At 40.1% G+C, this 17,254-nt stretch overlaps 1 long non-coding RNA gene across 4 annotated transcripts; it reads right to left on the reverse strand.

Annotated features, from left to right (window-relative positions):
• On the reverse strand, positions 2,392-7,607 carry LOC109226811. 4 transcript variants are annotated; one of them, XR_002068153.1, is made up of 6 exons: positions 7,308-7,607; positions 6,882-6,963; positions 6,658-6,753; positions 6,391-6,568; positions 6,177-6,281; positions 2,392-6,086 (listed from the first exon to the last, which is right to left on the reverse strand). It is a non-coding gene; the product is annotated as an uncharacterized LOC109226811 (long non-coding RNA). The 4 variants fall into 4 exon arrangements; XR_002068152.1 differs by having other exon boundaries at positions 2,392-2,715; positions 5,799-6,086; positions 6,177-6,568; XR_002068154.1 differs by having other exon boundaries at positions 6,177-6,558.

Consider the following 17,254-nt stretch of genomic DNA (forward strand, 5'->3'; position numbering starts at 1 on the left):
CTCAAGAAGAAAATACCATTCAGAAGGAGACCGAGGAAGAAGCTGAAACAGTCCAGGAGCCAATAGTTGATGTAGCAGCTGATAAAGATCGGTCACAATTGATTGGGAAGAAGAGACCTCCTGCACCCTTCCCTCAGAGGCTGGCTAAGTACAAAAAGGAGGAGCAATACAAGAAGTTCTTTGAAATGCTAAAGCAAATCCAGGTAAATATACCATTGATTGAAGCTTTGAAGGAGATGCCTGGGTATGCAAAAATGATGAAGGACTTGATGTCCCGAAAGTTTGATTTTCAAGACTTGGCCACAGTTACTCTTACTCAGACCTGTAGTGCAGTGGTAACTAGACCAATTGCGGAAAAGCTGTCTGACCCAGGGAGCTTTACAATTCCATGCACTATTGGTAATTTTGCTTTTGCTAAGGCACTGTGTGATCTAGGGGCCAGCATCAATCTTATGCCCCTGGCAATTTATAAGAGGCTGGGCATTGGAAGAGCTAGACCCACCTCTATGTTGTTGCAGCTGGCTGACAGGACTGTGAAACGAACCTCTGGTATCCTGGATGATGTGCTGATTCAGGTCGGGAAATTTGTGTTCCCTGCAGATTTTGTGATCCTAGACTGCAAGGTGGATGAAGAGATTCCCATAATTTTGGGAAGACCGTTCCTGGCCACGGGGAGAGCTCTAATTGATTGTGAGACTGGGGAGCTCAAGATGAGACTGAACGATGAAGAATAACATTCAATGTGCAGAAATCTATGAGGCGACCGAGTGAATTCGCCAATTGCTCTCTTATTGATGCCGTGGATGTAATTGTAGAGACTGACGATGAAAGGCTGACTATTGAGGACCCCCTTGCTGCATGTTTAATGAATTTGGATGAGGTAAATGGAGAGGATCTGGCGGAATGGGTGTTGGCGCTAGAGGGTAGAAGATTCTGGGATAGGACTCTAAAATTTGAGCCCTTGCACTTGGAAAATCGAGAAACTCCTCCAGCCAAGCCATCAATTGAAGAACCACCAAAGCTGGAGTTAAAGCCATTGCCCGTCCATCTCAGGTATGAATTTCTTGGACCTAACTCCACATTACCTGTTATTATCTCATCTAGTTTGTTAGATGTGCAGGTTCAACAACTGTTGCTGGTACTTAAGGAGTGCAAGACTGCCATTGGGTGGACCATGGCAGACATAAAGGGGATCAGCCCCGCCTACTGTATGCACAAAATTCTACTGGAAGAAGGACACAAACCTTCCAGGGAACACCAAAGAAGGTTGAACCCCAATATGAAGGAAGTGGTGAAGAAAGAAGTAATCAAGTGGTTAGATGCGGGAATCATTTTTCCAATCTCTGACAGCAGCTGGGTTAGCCCAGTTCAATGTGTTCCTAAAAAGGGTGGCATGACGGTAGTTAAGAATGATAACAATGAATTGATCTCTACAAGAACCGTCACGGGCTGGAGAATTTGTATGGACTATCGAAAGTTAAATCTAGCCACCCGGAAAGACCACTTCCCACTTCCCTTCATTGATCAGATGTTAGACAGATTGGCAGGGAGGTCACATTTCTATTTTCCGGATGGGTACTCAGGGTGCAATCAGATCTCCATTGCACCGGAGGACAGAGAGAAGACCTCTTTCACTTGCGCGTATGGCATTTATGCCTTTCGGAGGATGCCCTTTGGCCTATGCAACGCACCCGACACTTTCTAACGGTGCATGATGGCCATATTCACTGACATGGTAGAGGATATAATGGAGGTGTTCATGGATGACTTCTCAGTGGTGGGGAACTCATTTGATGAGTGCCTGATAAATCTGACTCGTGTGCTGAAACGGTGTATTAAGACTAACCTGATTCTGAATTGGGAGAAGTGCCACTTTATGGTACAAGAGGGCACACTACAAAAAAAATTGCATTTAACGACGACCCAAATCCGTCGCTAAAGGGTCTTTTTCCATCGCTAATCAGGGTTAGCGACGGATTAGCATTTGTTGCTGATTTGCTCGTTGCTAAGCCGTTTGCGACGGAAAAATGGAATCCGTCGCAATATTAGCGACGTTCTAGCGACGAACAATATCCGTTGCTACATTTTGCGACAAAATTTCTGTCGCTATATTAGAAAATTGTGTCGTTAAATTCACAATGCATTTCGTCGTTTGGCATACTTTTGCGACAGAAAGTCTGTCGCTAATCCGTCGCCAATATTTTGAGACTCATTTCAGCTTTTCATTTGGCGACCAAAATCGTCTGTTGCAATCTGTCGCAATGTTATTTTATAAATTTATTTTTGTTACAAATAAATATCCGTCGCAATCTGTCGCAATATTTTTCATACAAATTACTAAAATCCATACAATCTGCCGCATGCACATTGTATGTAAATTACTAGACATCCTTAATAATAACTAAAATTCATACAAATTAACATACTTCAAGGTCCAAAATGATATCAAAATGCATATAGCTAATACAATTAAGTTTGAATTATCCCTAACACCAATAATAAAGTTCAAACCAAAAAGGTGCGAATTATCCCTAACACCAACAATAAAGTTCAAAACAAAAAGCTTCCAAACCAAAAAGATGCGAATTATCCCTAACACCAATAATAAAGTTTAAAACAAAAAGCTTCCAAATACGAGGCTTAGGGGTTGTCATCATCTAAAACCGATGGATGAACCCCATGAACAGCTTCCTGTAATATTTCCTGATACCTTTCCTGTAAAAGAGGTGTAATAAGTAGTGAAATTAAAACAGTTAAGAATGTTGAGCATTTAATTAACTAATAAAAAAAGGATACTTCTCATACTCTTTACATTGTAGTAAATAAGATTATAAAATACTGGAGTTACATGCACGATTCGAGCTTTCTCATCAAGAAAAGGCTTTCCATCATGCCCATGTGTATGGACATACAAATGTAACTCACTTGGTGTTGGGTCTCGACCCTTTTCAACAGCCTATACAAAAATAAATATTTTTAAAAGGATAAAAATATTACTATAGTAGAACCAGAAGTTTTGTCACACGTCTAAGTTAGCATATGCACATTATCATGTATTATCTCTAGCTGATCATTCTCTATGGCATGCCTTCAATTGGTTCTACTTGTGTGGTAAATAGACTTGCTATTGAATTTATTTGACTGGTTACATTGTGTGTGTAGCAATGTCTGTTTTCTATTTTTGTTTCAACTTTGACATTTTATCATCCTAATAATGAAGTCCAGAATATGTGGTTATCTGGTACAATTGTGGATCAGCAGGAGCAGGATATGGATTCCAAGAAAGTTTGTTGGAGACTACATGAATGCAATATCAAACTGGGCAATTACAACAGACTTCTGCCCACTTTTTGGACCATCTCTTACTCAAGGAAAGCAAACCTATTCTTACTCAAGGAGAAATAACATATTTCTTGGCTTCTGCAAAATATGTTACTCAAGGACCATCTCTTTCATTAAGAACATAACAACAATAAACAGTCTTTTAAACTTAGTAAGTCAAAACTATCATGGATTAGAACTTTCAGGAAACCAAAATAAGCTCAGGGCAGTCATTTAATGACAAACAAATACTAGTAAGGTAACAGGCTATCAAGCAGAGCCTCAGGGCAGTCATGATACTCAGAGAAGATAACAGGCTATCAAGCAGAGCCAAGATATCATACTTTGACTCTTAAACAGAACTATATAAACATAGTAAGATAGAGCTAGCAAGCAGCCTAGATTCCATAGTGTTTAACTAGCAGACAAACCAAAGATGAACGATAATATTTTCTCTGGTAAGGTTACTATAAGCAATTCTTAACACCAACAAGAAGAAATTTTAAGTTCAGAGTTGCAATAAAGATAAGCTGCGATATACTTCAAAAGGAATTTGCACGTGCATGGCTCATAAAAAAAAAGAATCAAGCCGCACACAAGGGGGTGTGTTCAATACATAGTTAAGTAAATAAAAGTGTGACTTTAAAGCTAGCTTTTAGATGAAATTTGACACTCTTAAACAATTATAGTTGCTATGCCGTTGTCAGCTTAGATAACATATTACTGAGTTGTTAAATGGGAAATTGGAGGCACAAGAATTATTTTTTCATTTATATGTTCCCTGTATTTGGAAATCCTATTTATCAAATAGACAATATCACAAATTATAGGTAGTATTGGTTCTTGATTAAAAGGGATGGATAGCAAATTATTATGTTCCTTTCATTTTGAGAATCAGAAGCACATCGAAACTGTAATTATGGTTGTTGCACAGGCTTTGTGCAGCTGTATACACACACACAAAAAAAACAATTACAATATCAAAAAAGAAAAGAAAAAAACAGCACTTCAATACAGTTGGAGCTTATAACAGCAAGCAATACAGTAACCTTTTATTTGGTGAATAAGTATGCCACGTTGTCACCTTTCGAGTCAGTTTCTGTCTTTATAAGTTACCTCAGATTATGCTTGTGTGTAATTGTTGGTTGCTTATCATTTTTATCTTACTTAACAACTTTTCTGACTGAGTTTTTGGTTTTGTCATCTAGCTCCTTGCTTCTCAGGTGATGGACAGCGGGCTGGGGCCTTCACCATCTGTCATTGTGATTGGTGGCGGAGTTGCTGGCCTTGCAGCTGCTCGGGCTCTTTATGATGCATCTTTTCAGGTATGCATGTGAAAAAGCATGTTTTCACTTAGTTGGTGTAAATGGTGATATGTTTAACTAGGATAATATTTTCCGTTAGGTGGTTGTTTTGGAGTCACGAGATAGAATTGGATAATATTTTCCGTGAAAAAGATTACAAAGAAAGCAAATCTATTCTTACTCAAGGAGAAATAACATATTTCTTGGCTTCTGCAAAATGAGAATTCACACTCAATATTCATACAAAAGCCTTTAAATTTTTTATTATAATAGAGCAATAATCACACTACCAATTAAAGAACTGCTACTTTGTATATGGAGGTGGGAGAGGGGGAACCAACCTGATAATTAGTCTCCACATATACAGATGCTTCCAGTTAGTGTTTAAAGAAAGTACCAATGGCTTTTCACAATGGCCACTCCACATATCTTGTTTGTTGTTGTATACTCTATAAGAATCAAGGCAGTTTCTGTGTGCTTTATCAAGGATTATTTTCTACAAAATAGTTGCTTTTAAGATGCAAAATATATTAATTAAGTAACCATGTTCTACTGGACTCTCTTTGTTTTCTGTATATGTAGGCTTACAATTTGAGAGACATAATATCAAACATGATTTTGTTGTCTTATTTTTAGTTGTCTTCGTGGTTTACTTCCTTAACATCTTGCTTAAAAGGAATAGTATCTCATTAAGGTTGTAATTTAACAAACTGTTCTAAGACATTATATTACAAGAATTTGATTCATGGTAAAATTGTGTCTCCAATTGATACACTGAGTATTACTTTAATTCTTGCTAGTAAGTCAAAACTATCATGGATTAGAACTTTCGGGAAACCAAAATAAGCTCAGGGCAGTCATTTAATGACAAACAAATACTAGTAAGGTAACAGGCTATCAAGCAGAGCCTCAGGGCAGTAATGATACTCAGAGAAGATAACAGGCTATCAAGCAGAGCCAAGATAATCATACTTTGACTCTTAAACAGAACTATATAAACATAGTAAGGTAGAGCTAGCAAGCAGCCTAGATTCCATAGTGTTTAACTAGCAGACAAACCAAAGATGATGGATACCATGATATCTGGTAAGGTTACTATAAGCAATTCTTAACACCAACAAGAAGAAATTTTAAGTTCAGAGTTGCAATAAAGCTAAGCTGCGATATACTTACAAGTCTCTTGCGATACTCCCCAATGGAGACAGAGCCGCCTGTGTGAGTCCAGGTGGAGACTCCAACCCTACCGCCACGACGATTGTTTGCATTTATTTCTGACTTTTCAACACACTTGGGATCTTTTCAAAGTTGTTCCCAACTTTCCCACACTTCTACTGGAACACCTCTTGGCCTACTTTTTTTAGTTTTCATTTTGGAAATGAAATCTTTGTACCTTATTGATGCCTTATTCTCCCATTGGCTCCGCACTGCATTGTCAATGGAAGAGTCCCAATAGAATTTCTTCTGAAATAATTTTATAAAGTAATAACATTAATATCTTATTTATAACAGTTAATACACTTCCTAAATTCATTATATAATGAGAAATTATACCTTGAATTCTCCCCAATAAAAGTTTTTTATCTCGCCAGAGACACTTTTCCAATTGATTCCATTGGGATCAAGTTCATGCTTGAAAGATTTAAATATTTACCTCAGCTGTAAAGAGTTGGAATCATGAATTTATTTTTGAGTTCATTATATATGCAGAACCGAGATAAACGAATTACTAATTAAGATCCGCAATTATATGGAGGAATCTGAAAACCTTGTGTTGCAGCTGGACTGTAGACTATTAAACTTGAAAGACCTACGGCCTTCCTTTCCTTGTTTGGAAGGATTTACAACAATAAGCTCACCATTTTCTCCAATGTATTCAACAACTGATTGTTTTTCCTTTTGTCCACGAAGGAACGGCCTAATCCGACAATACACTCTGATATTTCCTAATTGAAAAATAACCATAAGTAAATGAAAAAGAAAGGTAATAAATTTCAGTTCTCAAAATTATTAAAACTTCATTATATTATCGCACCTTTTAGCTCCTGCACCTCATTGTGCAGTTTGCAATTCTCAGCAAGGACTGCAGAGTAGTTAGCAGCTGCATGTCCTAGTGCTCTAACTTTTTCACCTGCAGTAGAAATTTTATTCCATATGGGAAATCCATTTAAGTCAATATTAAAACTTGTGCTGATATCTTATACTTGTATTGCAATCAATAAACGACGTTATTATAACACTTCAAGCAGCTGAACTGACCTATTTGATTGAATTCCTCTGCATAGCTCTTTTGTGCTTTTACAATTTCTTGACTTATTAACTGAGAAGAAAACCTTAGTTCCTGAACATTCATGGAGGTTAAATTCACACGTGCTACAACACTGACATTTCAGAAAAAAGTAAGAAAAGATCCTATCTTGACAATTAAACCAGAAACACAAGTCAAACCATGAAAGAAAAGAACTTTTCATACAAAAAAGCCCCCTTTTACAATTAAAATCTGATAAAGCTCCAAGCCCTAGCTGCTCCAAATTGATGCAAATAAAGTAAGAAGAAAACAATTAATTTGAAAATGTTCACTCTCATGCAGAGCAATGAACATAGTATTCGTAGTCATTAGCACTGCCATCAAGCTACTGATTCATAAGAAAAAGAAGAAGAAACAAATTAAAGCCATCTACACACCTTAGATTTCACGTTGGCTACTAATTTTTGCTCTTGTTCTTGCCCTCAAGTGTGTTTTCCATTGATTTTGCTCCCAGCCGCCCATATTTGCTCCCAGCGTTCTACACTGTTAGAAGAAGAAGAGACCGAACTTTTACTAATTTTGTGCCCTGGGTAAATAATTAAGTGATCTTCAGCGACGGATTTACTACGGCTTAATTTCCGTCGCTAATAATGATATTTTTGTTTGGCTGGATATAACATTATCGACGGAAATTTCCGTAGCAAGGAGCTTAAAAAAAATTTGATACAGAAATTAAGCATAGCGACGGAAATTTCGTTGCTAATTCCGTCGCTGAAGGTAAATAAATCTTGTCCCTCAGGTTTTGTCGCTAAATCCGTAGCTAAATTGAGGGCGCCAATATTTAGCGTCAATATTTAGCGACGATTTTTAGATTTCTTCGCTATTCCGTCGCTAAATTATATACTAATTATTTTTTGGATTTTTTTGCAACGAAACTGTTGTTCCGTAGCTAATCCATCGCTAATCAGCGACGGAACTAAGTTTGTCGCTAAAATCCGTCGCTAAATGCAGTTTTTTTTGTAGTGGCATAGTCTTGGGACACCAGGTGTCAAGCAAAGGCATTGAGGTGGATCGTGCTAAGGTAGATGTAATAGCAAAGCTACCCCCTCCAACTTCAGTCAAAGCAATCCGAAGCTTCCTCGGGCACGCCGGTTTCTATCGGCGATTCATAAAAGACTTCTCAAAAATTGCCAACCCTCTCTGTAAGTTGTTAGAAAAAGATCACCCTTTCTTGTTTTCCGATGATTGCAGGGTAGCATTCGAGGAGCTGAAAAAGAGGCTGGTCACAGCACCTATCATAGTTGCCCCCGACTGGGAGCAACCGTTCGAACTCATGTGTGATGCTAGTGACTACGCAGTGGGGGCAGTGCTGGGACAGCGGAAAGACAAGATGATGCATCCAATATACTATGCTAGTAGAACGCTGAGTGGAGCCCAGCTGAACTACACTGTCACTGAGAAGGAGATGTTGGCTGTGGTGTTTGCTTTCGACAAGTTCAGATCGTATCTGATTGGGTCTAAGGTAATTGTATACACTGACCATGCAGCTCTCAGGTACTTGATTGAGAAGAAGGAGTCTAAGCCGCGCCTGATTCGTTGGGTGTTGCTACTGCAAGAATTCGACCTTGAAATTCGTGACCGTAAGGGCACAGAGAATCAAGTCGCTGATCATCTATCTCGACTTGAGGGAGCTGAAAATGCGGTTGAGGTTGAGGACATTCTGGAAACTTTTCCAGACGAGCAGCTGCTCGCTACTAGTCTTGAGGAAGCGCCATGGTATGCAGACTTTGCTAATTACCTGGCCAGTGGTATAGTTCCTTATGACCTCTCATCTGTCCAAAGAAAAAAGTTTTATCGTGATAGCCGCATGTATTATTGGGACGAGCCTTATCTGTTTAGAATATGTGTTGACAATATGATCCGGAGGTGTGTCCCCGAGATAGAACAATCTTCTGTTTTGCAGGCTTGTCACGCATCAGCATATGGAGGACATTTTGGAGGGGTCAGGACAGCTGCGAAAGTGCTTGAGGCCGGATTCTTTTGGCCAACAGTGTTTAGAGATGCGCACCTATGGGTGAAGGGCTGCAATGAATGTCAGCGAACTGGGAACATCTCCCGTCGCCACGAGATGCCCATGAACCCGATTCAAGAGGTGGAAGTGTTTGATGTCTGGGGGATTGACTTCATGGGTCCCTTCGTCAGCTCCTTTGGCAATAAATACATACTTGTTGCTGTGGATTACGTGTCCAAGTAGGTAGAAGCTACTGCGTTGCCCACTAATGATGCAAGAGTAGTGGTGGGATTTTTGGAAAAGAACATATTCACCCGATTTGGGACACCAAGAGCGATTATCAGTGACGGAGGCACTCACTTCTGTAATAGAGCCTTCGAGAAGTTGCTTGCAAAGTATGATGTACGCCACAAGGTGGCCACCCCTTATCACCCGCAAACTAGTGGGCAGGTTGAAGTATCCAACAGAGAGATAAAGAGTGTGTTAACCAAGACTGTGAACGCCACAAGAACTGATTGGGCGAGAAAGCTAGATGATGCACTCTGGGCCTACAGAACTGCTTTTAAAACACCAATTGGCATGTCACCATATAAGTTGGTGTTTGTAAAGGCATGTCACCTGTCAGTGGAACTTGAACATAAAGCGTGGTGGGCATTAAAGCAGCTGAACTTAGATATTGAGGCCGCAGGCACAACTAGAATCACTGACTTGCATGAGCTTGACGAGTTCAGACATCTTGCTTTTGAGAGCACAAGATTGTATAAGGAAAGAATGAAGAGGTTACACGACCAGAACATTGTTGAGCGACATTTCATACCCGGGGACTTGGTATTGCTCTATAACTCAAGATTACGGCTGTTCCCTATAAGCTTAAGTCAAGATGGTCTGGACCGTTTCGAGTGATTGAAGTATTCCCTTCAGCTTCTGTAGAGATTGCCGCAGATAAAGACTCTCGTACATTTAGAGTCAATGGGCAGAGATTGAAACTATATGTAGGCATGAACGAACCAAAGGAAGGGTCTGAGATCCACCTGACTGAACCTCAGAGGTCGAGCGAGCCTTGAATGCGCTCACGTGCGTCGTGCTGCGACGTTAAATCAGGCGCTGCGTGGGAGGCAACCCACGAATGTGTTGTAAGTGTAGTCTGTAATGTCATGTAAAAAAAAAAGAGGTTGAGTGACTCTTAATTGCGCTCGTGCCGCGTCGTGCCGCGGCATTAAATCAGGCGCTTCATGGGAGGCAACCCACGATAGTATAATTTCTAACATATTGTATATATGCAGGATAGTGCAGAGGACTTTGCATCACGAGCCTGAGCATAACATGGGAAAGGTAGGCATTAAAAGAGGTAAAAATAGTGCCTAAGGGGCAAAACAATGAAAAGAACCCCGAAATTAGCATCCAGGAACAGGCTCACCGCGGTCGCGGCGTAACCGCGGTCAGAGACCCTCTCTGAAGATGGTTCACCGCGGTCGCGGCGTAACCGCGGTGGGACCGCGGTCAGAGACCCTCTCTGAAGTTGGTCCACCGCGGTCGCGGCGTAACCGCGGTGGGACCGCGGTGGGACCGCGGTAGGTCGGACCAGGCCCAGGTACGATCTGCAGGAATTTTTTTTTTAATTTTTTTTTCTCTTTTCCCTCTTTAATTAACCTACCCTAACCCCACCCTCCCCATAACCCACCGACTTTTATCTCATCTTCTCTCATCTTCCCCTCTTCTCTCAATTTTCTTTTTTTCCTTCTTCTTCCCAAACTCCTCCTTCTTCCTTCTTCTTCTTTCTCCCGAAACCCACTCTCTTTTCCTTCTTCTTCTTCCCATAACCAAAAACCCCATTTTTTTTTCTTCTTCTTATTCCCTTTCTCCAACCAACCCAACCAAACCCTACCTCTCCACAACCCCCCCCCCCCACCTCTCCATAACCCCCCAAATTTGTCCCCAAGACTCCACGGTATTCTTCAAGTAAGTTGTTCTACTTTTTCTTGTGTTTTATGTACTTTGCATTATATAGTGATTATTGTGTAGAATTCTTGATTTTTGGTTGCAATGGGGTTTTAAACACCAAGTTTGGTGTTGTAGATGGTGTTTGGGGTTGATTTGTGTAGATGTGGGGGTGTGTTCCTAGTTGACAATCTTTGTGTGGGGTGGGTGGTAGTAGCATTTAACTGTTATTAATTTGTGGAAGCTTGCAGGGGGGTCTTATATGGCGGAATTGTGGCATTGATAGTGGTGTGGTGGCAATAGTGGATGTTGTCCATTTTGGCACCTTACTAGATGGTTGTAATGGCCATGCCTAAAAAAACAAAAAAAAAGGAATTGTGTGGTGCCAGTGGGTGGCGAAGTCTGAGTACCCACCCGACTGGCACATGTTTGGCTACCCCTGATCGTTATGCTGACTGGATTGCAGGTACTATGGTCAGAAAGAAGCGTAGGAACTCGGGAAGCACTTCCGAAGTGCCGACGTATGATGCCACCCGGTTCACGTCCGAGGAGGCAGAGGACAGGTTTCATGCTAAAGCTGCAAAAAGCTTTGTCCCTGAGATTGCTATTGACAGGGCTGCCCTCCGTGTAGAAAAACCGGACATGTACGAGGAAATCAGACGGAGGGGGATGGAGCTCTTGTTCGAGGAACCTGAAACGGCCAACCCAATGATAGTCCGGGAGTTCTACGCGAACTGCCCGAAACATATGTGCCGTTCTGTGGTTGTGCGGGGCAAAGTGGTAGATGCCTCATTACTGAAGATTCGCCAGGTCTTGCAGCTGCCTCCGTTCACTGCTGAAACTGATTATTACCACAATTCTCCAGGGGTCGATTGGGACACTCTGATTGAGTCAATATGCTCAGGGGGACGGCCAGTTTGGATATAGGAGTACATGACCCTTCATTCCAAGTCATTCACATGGGAGGCTAAGTGCTGGTTCACCATTATTTGCAGCAGGTTATTGCCCACGGGCAACACGTCAGATGTGAATAGCTTACGGGCTCTATTGGTTTGGTGCTTCGTAACCAGGAAGGACGTTGATGTTGCTAAAATCATTGGAGATGAAATGATCCTCCGGTCACCTCTGATGACTAAGGGGTTTTACTTCCCCTCACTTGTGACGAGGTTATGTCTGCTGGCTGATGTCCCCGCCAGTCCTACGGATGGAACTTTGCCCACAAGAACAGCATTTAGAGCTTCGAAGATCAAAGTGGGCAGAGATGCACCCACTCCCATTGAGCTTGACGACGATGATGACGTCCCAGCACCCATGGTACCACCCAGGAGATCTTATGATGCTGCCGGATCCTCTCGGTAACCCCAAACTGGGGCGGAGTTCTCTAGATCATACTCCAGCCGACCCAGGTTGCCTGCTTTGGAGGAAGAGGTGGCCGAACTTCGCACCTCGGTGGATGGCCTGCATGTACGTTTGGATGCCATGTCTAGACGGCAAGCCAGGTCTGAGAGCCGGATGATGGCTTGGTTCTGTGCTATAGGGAGGGCCTGTAAATTAGACCCCAACACCGTCTCTGACTCCGACTGATGACCAGGGAAGTTCTCTTACCTTTCTGCGCTTTCATTATTTTATGACATGGGGACATGCCATATTCTTTTTGTGTGGGGTGGGAGACTTGATTTAGTGTGTGTATTGTTAGTGTATATATGCATTAAGTATGTTGTAGTTTTGTGTTTTTGTTTTTGTTTGTATTTATGTTAGACGTCACTGACTTGGCCCAACGACGGACACTTGTCGACGGGTTTCTTGAGGGCTAAGGTCGGATAAAAAAAAATCTAGAACAAAATGACGGACCACTTGGACAGTATTCTTGAGGGAAGTAGTCTAATAAAAAAAAAGCCAAAAAGATTTTTTTATTTTATTTTCTTTTTAGGTAGTGTAGTAATTCCCCCTTGGTTTTTCTTTTGACCACGGTTCTTTTCCAAGGGCTTTTCTTGAACCGGGTTAGGTAGATTTTGTTTTTTTTCTTTAATTTTTTTTAGGGCCCCTTAGGACTCTCTTGGCCTAAGATAGGTGAGGGAAAGAATGCATCCCGTGGTGTACATACCTGCAAATACTTAAAACGAACTTGAGGGTGCGACGTCTAGGCTCACGTGTAGACTCTTAATCTTATGTCTTAATTTTGCACACCTTGTCTTACTTGAATGCTCACGAGAGTGTGTTGACAAACTAATTCGGAATGAGTTACATGCCAAGTGTGTGTGAGGTAATACATGTATTCTATGCTTGCATGCGATACATAGAACTTGCCCGGTGTGTATGCAAAGCGAAATAGAAGTTGTTTGGTCTTAGAGATGATTTAGGCATTTCTTTGTGTAGCCTATATAATTGTGAATCCACCTGTACATATTACCATAGTTAACCTCTTTGAGCCTACAATCCTTTTTATTTGGAAACCACATTACAAGCCTTACTCATTTGTTTGAATTAACCATCTATTTGAACCTTTTCACCTCTCATGAGCACTTGAATTGTTATGAACCTTGTAAAAGTTAAAGTGTGGGGTGGTCGGTTTGGCTTTCGAGTGGAACTAATTGAATAAGGAGAAAGGTGCACTGTTTTGAAAAAGGAAGAGCCACTTGAATTGAAAAAAAAAACTCCTCGATAAGTGGTGGCTCTTGACGCAAGTGTGCTTAAAGAAGAATGGGGTAGTTACATTGATGTGAAGGTGGAATTTTGGGGTGACATAAGGATGAGGTTTAATTGAAAAAATGTATGTATCAAAGTGCTTAGGAAGGTGTAGTCACTCTCATATCTAAATGTATCCTACCCGTTCCGTAGCCTACATTACAACCAAATGAAGCCCTATTGATCTTAGACTGAACAACTCGATTAGTAGAGTATTACACTAAGGGCAAGCTTATGGTGTATCTGTGTGGCATATGAATGTCCTTTGCTGAGAGTGAGTGAATTCGTTCTATCTACAGTTTCTTGTTGTTTGATTTCATGTGTGTGGAACTTCTCTAAAAAATGTAATGTGAGGGCATTTAACTCAAGAAGAAAAAGCAAGTCTTCACTTCTGTGTAGAGTACATAGAGTAAGCATGAGTGTGGCATGGCATTAGAGTCTTCATTTGAGGTGTGGCTGTTGCACTGCTTAGGTTGTTCCTTCATAATGGCGGGTGTGACATAAACGGGGTAATGCATCAAATGATTAGGCCTAGAAGTGTGGTTCAACTTGCTCGAGGACGAGCAAAGATTTAAGTGTGGGGTGTTGATAATAAGTGAATTAGACTATAATTAGGCCCTAAAGAACCACATTTTTGTATAGCTTTATGGTAAAAAGTGATAACCAAATGCTCTGATTAGTGCTTTTTCATGCTTTGCAGGCTATTTCCAATGAAAGAAGTCTATTGAGTACTTTTGGGATCACTTACGGAGAAAAGGAGGCCAATCATACAATACCCACAAAGTGCACCAAGCGAAGGGACAAAACCAGAACTGAAGCTGGCCTGCCGCTGTCCGGGCGTAACCGCGGTAGGACCGCGGCAGAACATTGCTGCAGATTTAGAGGACCATTCTGGCCGCGGTCCTGGCGTAACCGCGGTGGGACCGCGGCAGAACGCAGAAACTTCAGGGGCCAAAGTGTCAAGTCGGAAAAACTTGGTGTAAAACCCTTATAAGATGTAGAAATTCAGCCACATTAGGGCAGACTTGTTTTGGAGAATACTTTTGCAAGATACATAAGTGTGAGAGATCACCAAAAAACATCATAGTTCTTTATCTCTTCTTTTTCTTGCTATTTTCGATTATGAATATTTTCGTAGTTTATCCTTACGTTGTTATGAGTAGCTAAATACTTTAGTCTAAGGTTTTGATGGAACCTATTGAAGGATAAACTTCTTGATTATGTTAATATAGTTTGCCAGTTAATCTCTATTTGTTCAACTACGTGTTTGTTGTAGTTAATTGACAGGATCCTCAATTAGCTGTGCCTATTTAGTGTGCATAACTCGGAAGAGAGTGCATATTTAGGTAATTGTTGAACAACACCACTCCCAAAGTATAAGAGGGATCTATAACTGCAGGTTTAAAGGCGTGATTAGGGATAACGAAGCCTTGGGTGCAATCTAAAGTGAGCTGTAATAAACAAAGTCAGCTAGCGTATCTCGGGAGAGTGCGTCTAGTAAATTATCGCGATTACTCGGGAGAGATTTACGGTAAAAAGAGTGCTCATGATTGATAGAGATGGTTTGGTGAATCTATATGAAACATAACCGGAAGGGATTCCATCAATAGGGGAAATCGCTACCTTAGAACCTTCTCATTATTGTTTTCAACCCAAGCATATTTAGTTTACAGCTGTTTATTTACTTTCAGTCTTAGTTATTAGAAATACCATCAACTATTGTTTACAACGTTTGGGGAAGTTGATTATAAAGAATTTAGTAAATCCAACAAAAGTAATTGATAGGTTAATTCTCTGTGGATTCGACTCCGGGCTTAAATACTCAGGTTATATTTGCAACGTCCGCGTGTCCTTTTATAAGGCATAGTTAGGCGTGATCATTAAGAAATGTAGCTCAAAGTAACAATATAAAACAAGAAGATAAGTAGAATAAGAGAAGAAAAGATAAGTTTCTTATTTCATCAAGTGTTCAAGTGAGACTCCACTGGGGCATTAGCAGAAGATGCTCCAACATTATTTGCCTTTCTTTTGATGGAGTTTTGATAAAGCCTGACAAAATGCTCAGGTGCACGACATTCAATTTTCCAATGACCTTTCATGCCACGGCGGTGGCAGTTACCGCTTTTACCTCTTGAAAGATTATTTTGAGAACCCATATTGTTCTCTCGTTTGCCATGACCACCACGATGACGACTATTATATCGTCTCTTACCATTGCTATGCCCACGTAAATTCATATGGGCATGATTATTATTCTGTCTTTTTTCAGACTTTTCACATCTAGATGCCATATTCGCTTTAAGAAGCGGAGCTGACCCTGTGGGACGGGCTTCATGATTTTTCAGCAAAAGGGTATTATGTTGCTCAGCCACCAGAAGGCATGAGATCAATTCAGAATACTTTTTAAAACCCCTTTCACGGTATTGCTGTTGTAATACATTTGAGGCATGAAAAGTCGTAAGAGTCTTTTACAGCAAATCCTCATCATTCATAACTTCCCCACATAATTTCAATTGGGAAGTTATTCGAGATACAGCAGAGTTATACTCACTTACAGTCTTAAAATCTTGCAACCGTAAGTGCATCCACTCATATCGAGCCCTTGGCAATACCGTAACCTTAAGGTGATCATACCTTTCCTTCAAGCCAGTCCCAATTCACGTGGATCTTTCACTGTTAAATATTCAACCTTCAAACCTTCATCCAAATGATGTCGAAGAAAAATCACGGCCTTCGCTTTGTCCTGGCTTGATGCCTCATTACCCTAAGTAATGGTGTTACCAAGGCCTTTAGCGGCTAAGTGAATCTCAGCATCGAGAACCCATGATAGGTAATTCTTTCCAGAAATGTCAAGAGCCACAAACTCAAGCTTTGACAAATTCGACATAGTAAAAACTATCAAAGAAAATAAATAAATTAGAAATAGTAAAAAGAAATAAACGAAAATATTTTCATCAAAGGGTCAATCTGATCATATCCCATAAAAATAATAACATCAATTGACCAGTTAATTACCATAAAAATACATGAATTAGCTATGCCGCAATAATAAATATAAACATATAATTCTTCAAAATAAACAAAAACAATTTTTTTCGAAAGTCATTAGTCGTAAGGAAAGAAATCGGGAAATCATTTGATAGAGTATTAAAATAGTAGGAAAACTATTTCAACTAATCTTAACTATTCTGACAAACATGTCAACTATTGGCATTAAACATAATGCACTCAGTATAATTGTCATATTTCATTTTTACAAGACAACACATAATTCTAATTGAGTAAATCCAAAAGAAGTAGATTCTACATAAAAGAAATGCGTAGCAACAATTTGATAATTTGAACACTAGGTTGTAGATATATACCTTTGCAAGTGGAATTCAATCTTGAGGTTAGAGACTTCGTGCTCATAACGTGTTAAGAAATGTAGCTCAAAGTAACACTTGAACACTTGATGAAATAAGAAAGTTATCTCTTCTTCTCTTATTCTACTTATCTTCTTATTTTATATTGTTACTTTGAGCTACATTTCTTAAAAATATTAAGTTTTTCATCTATTTTTAACGTGAGTTCTTATTATTATCTTTACACAATTTCCGTAAATCTAAGAGAAAGAGTTTGTTAAATATTTGACGGAGACTAAAACTGCTCACTTTTGATAAACTTAAAGGATCAAACTGATGAAAAGATATTTAAGGGACTAGTTTGATCTACCCCAAACATTAGGGACCATTTTTATCATTTTCTCTC

Source organism: Nicotiana attenuata, chromosome 6 (assembly GCF_001879085.1).
Source record: "Nicotiana attenuata strain UT chromosome 6, NIATTr2, whole genome shotgun sequence".
Lineage (NCBI taxonomy): Eukaryota > Viridiplantae > Streptophyta > Magnoliopsida > Solanales > Solanaceae > Nicotiana > Nicotiana attenuata.